Here is a 7259-nt window from a genome sequence, read left to right as displayed (position 1 = left end):
CTTCCTGTTCATCATTGCGGCGGAATGGCTAGGAAGATATATAAAAAAAAAAAATTGAGGGGAAGGAAAATCAAAGGGCTCTGGATATGGGGTAATAACCTTCCCACCACACACTATCAATTTGTGGATGATATCATGTTGTTTTGTGCAGTCTCCCTCAGAGAAGTAAAAATAATAAAAGGGATCCCAGACGTCTTCATGGAAGCATTTTTAACAGAACCCGCTAAATATCTTTGCCCAAGGGTGGATCGGAATTCAGTTGTGTGGTTTCCAGGACCGCCCATCAAAATTGCGCTAAACTAGTTGTAAGCACATTCCCTCGTATCTACCGATTGACTGCAATTTCAACGGTATTTGCTTGGGAAACTACTGCGATTCTCTATATTTTTCTGAAAGACGAACCTAGGAAAGGTCTTACGAATCAGACGAACGAATAACCACTCGTTGTCTCGATTGTACCATAATTTAAATCCGCTGATTTGAAAAATTGGAGGTCTGATGTCATGATGGAAGCTAGTAATCTTTTAGGCCACATACATAGACATTGGAAAATTTCACATACATAGACATTGGAAAATAAAAGCGACAAGGATAACAAGATGAAAACCAGCGAGGGATTTTGGGTTTCGATCATCGTTTTTCATTTTTGTCTCGTTACAATTGAAGAAAGGAAATAATTTTATATGTAGATTTTATATATTTATTAAAGTAAAGGATTTCATAAATATTGAATTAACCAATTTAGGACATGACGATAATATTTTTAACTCGTAAAGATTAGATGATATTTTTTTTTAATTAACAAAAATAATATAAATTATGAAGATTTAATTAACAATTTAAAGGCTTATTTTAATTAAGTTATGTAGTTTTTAAGATTTAATAGTTTGTAGTGTTCATTAAATAAATAAATACCAAATTAAAATTAAAATTATCTTAATTGTGAGAGTGACACATTTTACATCTCATATGAGGGCAATGTGTGATTTTGTCATTCTATGCTCAACGTGCTACTTGACAGGTATTTCATTTTAAAATAAAAATATAAGGCAATTATAATAAATAGAATATACATGTTCATTTACTTTTAATTATTTTAATATGTTCATTTAGTTAGTTGATATTACAATTCAAGAGGAAGGAGATGTAAATATCTTTCAATCTCACTCTTAACAATAAATAAAACATTTTGATATCTATATGAAATAAGATACTTGCCACTTGACAGGTATTCCTTTTAAAATAAAAATCTAAGGCAATTATAATAAATAGAATATACATGTTCATTTATTTTTAATTATCTTAATATGTTCATTTAGTTAGTTGATATTACAATCCAAGAAGAAGGAGATGTAAATATCATTCAATCTCATTCTTAACAATAAATAAAACATTTTTATATCTATATGAAGTAAGATACTTTTATATCAAATTTAGGTAAAAATAGAGTAATTACACATAAAGAAAAAACAACCTTATATTCCCTATTTTGAGTATTATACATATATATATATGAGAGAGAGCATACAAATGGATCAAATAGCTTGTAGAAAACATTTTTTTTCCAGTGTTGCGATATAAAATTTGAAAAGATTTAATCCTTCATGGTGGATTCATGCTTAAGATAGATCTATTAATAAAACCAATATTTTATATTACATTATTTAAAATAGTGCAACATTAACCTCTAAAATCATGCTTGATGACATGATGCAATATACAACTTAATTTATTTATTGTTCTAAGAGGCGCATTCTACACCCTAGTGTGAGGGCTATGTTTGCATTGAGATGTGAATTTTATAACCCAATGTGAGGGTTATGTGTGATTCCGTCCATGTTCAATGTGGAGTTGACATATATCCCTTTTAAAATAAAAATAAAATTATTCTTTAAATAAAAATAACAATTTCTCCTATCATAAAAAAGATAAAAATGAAGAAAAAATAATTAATTTAATTAAAATAATTATAAAATATCAATAATACCACTCTTATTGTGCCACCTACATTTGTTGTTGATTTTGATCTTCATCCCACTATAAGGTTGAAGGGTGATTCTATTTGGGCTCAACATGGATTTAACACATATCCCTTTTAAAATAAAATAAAAATAAAAATATTATCTAAATAAAATTAACAACATCAACTATAAATAAAAAGCAAAAGATGAATATACATATTTGGCTAATTTCAATTAAAAATATTATAAAACATCAACAATATCACTCTCATTACTACTACAACTCAGTATAAAGAAGATGTGTTAAAAACATAATTTTATATTAGCTTTAAAAAAGATAAAATAATTACAAGAAAAAAAAATCTTATTTTTTATATTTAAAAAAAATAAATTAATATATGATTTACAATCTATTTCAAAATCCATATCTATGTTAATTAAAATATTTCAATATAAAATTTTCATATAGAAATAGAGAAGGTTAATAAAAAGAAAACCTGAACATTATTATAATGTTAACCATAATTGCATGGTAGCACAGTGTGAGGGTGATGTAACCATAATTGCATGGAAGCATAGTGTGAGGGTGATGCTTGATTTTGTTTATGCTCAACCTGAAGTTGAAACATTCCTTTTTTTTTTTTTTAAAGTACTCTAAATAAAAAATGGCCACTATAATAAAAATAATAATGATATGTAGATTGGGAAAAAATTACTAAGTGTACTACAAGATATTAAGACTTACAACTATTTTAAGTTGTACTTAAGGAAAGCCTTGTGTGTGTATCTATATATATATATATATATATATATATATATATATATACACGAAGATGATAAGTTTTGGAATAAGTTTTGGAAAAATAGTTGTGCACAAGAATAATTTATTCTCTACAACCTTACAAATTTTTTAGCAATATTCCATCATTTAGATATTCAAAGTTTGCACTAACCAAAACATAAGCATTATATTTTAGCAATGTTAGAAAAATTGAGAATTCACATAGTTAGATACACTTTTTATAAATAAAAGTTATATATTTAGAAAATTAACTCATTTTCCTACATTTTATCTTCTTACACCATCTTCAAATTCATTACATACGTACCTTTAATTATCCCCATGTTGACATATTTTTGTTTTTCTAATTTTGCATTGTCACTAACCCATCATGAAAGGCCATCCTTAACTTGCACCCACCCAATATCAATTACATATAATACCAAAATCATTATTCATTAAGAACCAATATCAATTACATATAATACCAAAATCGTTATTCATCAATAAGGAACAACAATAAAATGACCATCATTGAAAACCAAACAAGTTATGTTATCTTACATTTTGTTGATGAATTGGACTTCAACTCTAGCAATCATGGGTTATATCAATTGCATGTAATACGAAAGTAATTATTCATGAAGAAGCACAACAATAAAATGACCATCAACTTGAAAACCAAATATTTAAAGTGTAAGGAAGCAAGTTATGTTATTTTACATTTCGTTGGTGAATTGGACTTCAGCTCCAGCCATCATGGCTTCAAAACTTAGTGGCGTATGTTATGGGATTTGACATTTACATTTCTCCAAACCAAAGTATAAACCATATAAAACTGGAGAACAAGAAATATGTTCCTTTAACATTTTACTAAAATAAATGGTATAAATAAATTCAATTATTGAAATTAGAAATACTATTTTATATATATATAGATATAAAGCTCCAAGGGTGAGCTTAAGTTGTCTAGGGTCATATGTTTATTGATATTGTTGATACTTTTAGTGTTGACGGGTTTAAATTTTTTTAATTCAATTTTTTTTAATTTATTTGAAGCTAAACTTCATAATTAACTCACCCAATTTACTATCCACAAAATATGGTAAAATACTTAACATTTCTATTTTTATATATATATATAAAATAGCTTCAATAACCCTTTCGCATTTTTTTTAAAAACATATATATATATATATAAAAGTTACAAACATCATCTTATAAATAAATTCACACTTTACATTACAGCATAGCATATTCTTAAAATAATGAAACATGCATTTCATAAAGTCGCAAACAAAGTTATTTTAATCATAGTTACAAACATTATCCTGTGTATAAAATCACATATTAAACTAAATCATGATCTCTTAAAACAATGAACCAGGATAAAGAACGGAGGTAACATACATTTCATTAGTCATGTAGTTGGAATAGTGTGAACGTAGCTAGTAATACATTGATATGTCGTGTCGTCATGTCTATCTTCAGCTCCACAATGTGCATGAAAATTTTATGCCAATACTTCAAAGAAAACCCACATATCATAAAATATCATAAAGCTACTTTATGAGTGGAAAATCATGATGTTATTACACAACACAATTTATGATATTACAAAACAAAATCATTAATAAATAAACTTGGTGAGGTGCCCGAATTTTATTCGATCCAGTAGCAACGGGTTGACTAAGCTGCCATTATATTGAATTTGACCATGCCATCCATATCCAGTGGGTTGTCTAATCTGCCATTGCTTTCTCCGCTGCTGAATTCGATCCCTTGATCAATATCCAGTGGTTTGTATAAACTTCCATTACTTTCTCCGATGTTGAAGTCCATCCCACGACCAAAATCCAAACCGCGGCCTATAGCTTACAGGAAGACTTGATTCCAAAAGGAGGGATAGGATTCTCCATGGAGTCAAGAAAGTACAGAAAAGGAATCATCCCCACTGAGCAAACAAACATGGGTATGGGGCCAACGATCCATAACAGAAGCGGGAACACAAAGTAATAAGCCCTCAACCCCAAAGACCATAAATTACTCCCTCTGATCACAGCCCTCTCAATGTAAGCTGCGGGAACACTTGAATTAGGGGTGCTGATGAGAAAACTCACATGAATGTAATAACGCATGCTTTGCACATGGGATATGAAGGCTACCAAGAAACAAACCAGCACACTGCCATATTTGATATAGGACATTATGGCACCCTTGTGTCCAAAGATTATTTCATTTACCAACCCTTTTGAGGTGGCAGTTGTGATACTTGTTTTTCCGGTTCCCACTATAGTGCCGACCAGAGAGCTGAGTGTTATGGAGAGACCGGCCAGACATGTCGCAGCTGATAAATTGTTTGATAGGACGGAAAGGGCCAGTCCTGTATTTTTTGGCATATCCTGCAATCAATTGATAAATTAAAAACCCTAGAAAAATAATGAAAATAGGTATCAAGTTAAAAAAACAGGTGAGTCTTGACTCAGGTTTGGTCCTTACTAGTGGAGATTTGGTCCCACAGGGTCTGTGGTTTAATCTAGAGCCAGATTAGAGCAAGATTATATACACCTGTGAATTGTTCGAAGTGCGATTTCTTCAACTTAAAAAAAATTGAAAAATATTGATCCTGTAATCATTACCTTCATCATCTGCTGCACCCAGACTATTCTGTTGCCATTTTCGAATCCTATAACGGTAGAATCGGGGTACTTGATGATTCTGTAAACGAGATAGACATGGTAGGCCACCAGGAAAATAAGACCTGTGGGAACGAGCACCAGGTCCAGATATATACCTGGTTTCTCCGAAACCATCTTGCCTTGATCCGCCTAATATATTTCTAACATAACCCGCAAGATATATTTGCCAAAGCGAGGATCGGAACTCAGCCGTGTGGATTCTCAGCAAAAACCCACGCAAAATTGCGCTAAACTAGCTGTAAGTAAAATCCATTGTATCTTCAGATTGACTGCACTCTCATCGGACTTTGCTTCGGAAAATACTGCAATTCTTTGGATTGGACCGAAAGACGAACCTTTTAAAAGCGAGGAGATGGTCTTACAAATCACACGAAGAAAGAAACGCTGTAATAATTAAAGACGCTGAATTGAAAAACTGGAGTCAGACAAACGAGGATGAGTCCTCATGATCTGTAATGACGGAATCCACTAATCTTGTAGACGACATATAGAAACATAAGAGAATAGAAATGATAAGAAGGGAAACCAGTTTGAAGTTTTGGTTTACCTATAACTGTTTTTCATTTGTGTCTCGTGACCGTTCGAGGAATATTGAAATATACCTCAAGTTAACGTATATTACATTTTATAACAAATATTTTTGTAATCCGAACACATAGATGTAGATTTCTCATATTTTTAAAAAGTTACGACATTATTTTAGTAGTTTAGTTTTCTTTTTCTTCGTCTCTTTTCGGTTTAAATTTACATTACATTGTTTTAAAAAAAATTGTGTTGTACACGTTAGGTTGGGTCATAATTTGTCTCATGAAAATTATACACGTTATGTTTGGCCATAATTTGTGAAAAAAAATATCAAAATTATACATAATTATAGAGATTTTCAAGTTATCATCAATCATGTTTTGGGATCTTCACACATTTTTCATCTACATCTAGAGAGTTGGGTGTAGTGTATCAAATGTGCATATCAAAAGTTTTCAGAATTCTCTATAGGGGGTTACTTATCAGCACCTACATAGGGCACACAACAAGCTTGTTGATGCTTTACACCTACATAGGGCACACAACAAGCTTGTTCATGCTTTATCTAAGCTTGGGTTCCTCGACCCATTGTAGGGTTTTATATTTCACTAATGGAGACTTGTTTGATGATTGTCGCGTGCCATTTTCTTGACACTGCTGATTGTCACATGTCATTTTCTTGACACTCATTTCACTGTCTTTCTTTTGTTTTCATGACTATGTTGGTTCTTACATTTGGGATTTTTGTGAACATGTTTTTCTCTTGTTGCTTGGTCACTTTCATGGACTATTATTGATAATAGGCTCTACCTATATCTCTGTTTTGGATTATGTGGATTATGTTTTACTCTGATGTTGACATGGTCCGGATCCTGTCACAACATCATTCTTTTGTTTTCGTGACTATGTTGGTTCTTACATTTGGGATTTTTGGGAACATGTTTTTCTCTTGTTGCTTGGTCATTTTCATGGATTGTTATTGATAATAAGCTCTACCTATATCTCTGTTTTGGATTATGTGGATTGTGTTTTACTCAGATGTTGACATGGTCCAGATCTTGTCACATCATATTTCAGATCCTGTCACAACATCATATTTATGGTATTTTCCCTCAGTTGCATCTTCATGGATACAAATGTACTGATTTTACTACATAAATAAAATTTTTGGATTATGTTTTACTTTGATGTTGACATGGTTTGGATCCTGTCATAACATCATATTTTGAATCCTGTCACAACATCATATTTCCGGTATTTTCCCTCAAGTTTATGTTGCATCCTCATGGATAT

The 7259-nt window shown here is 31.0% G+C and overlaps 1 pseudogene; it reads right to left on the bottom strand.

Moving 5' to 3' along the window:
• Positions 1–4431: 4431 nt before the first annotated feature.
• Positions 4432–5555, bottom strand: LOC149243334 (uncharacterized; annotated as a pseudogene).
• Between the last annotated feature and the right edge of the window lie 1704 nt (positions 5556–7259).

The sequence above is a fragment of the Pinus tabuliformis genome, chromosome 8, assembly GCF_031772625.1.
Source record: "Pinus tabuliformis cultivar Carrire ecotype Pingquan chromosome 8, CPIR1, whole genome shotgun sequence".
Lineage (NCBI taxonomy): Eukaryota > Viridiplantae > Streptophyta > Pinopsida > Pinales > Pinaceae > Pinus > Pinus tabuliformis.
Note: the sequence above shows the minus strand (reverse complement) of the source record. Positions and strands in the feature narration are given on the sequence as shown.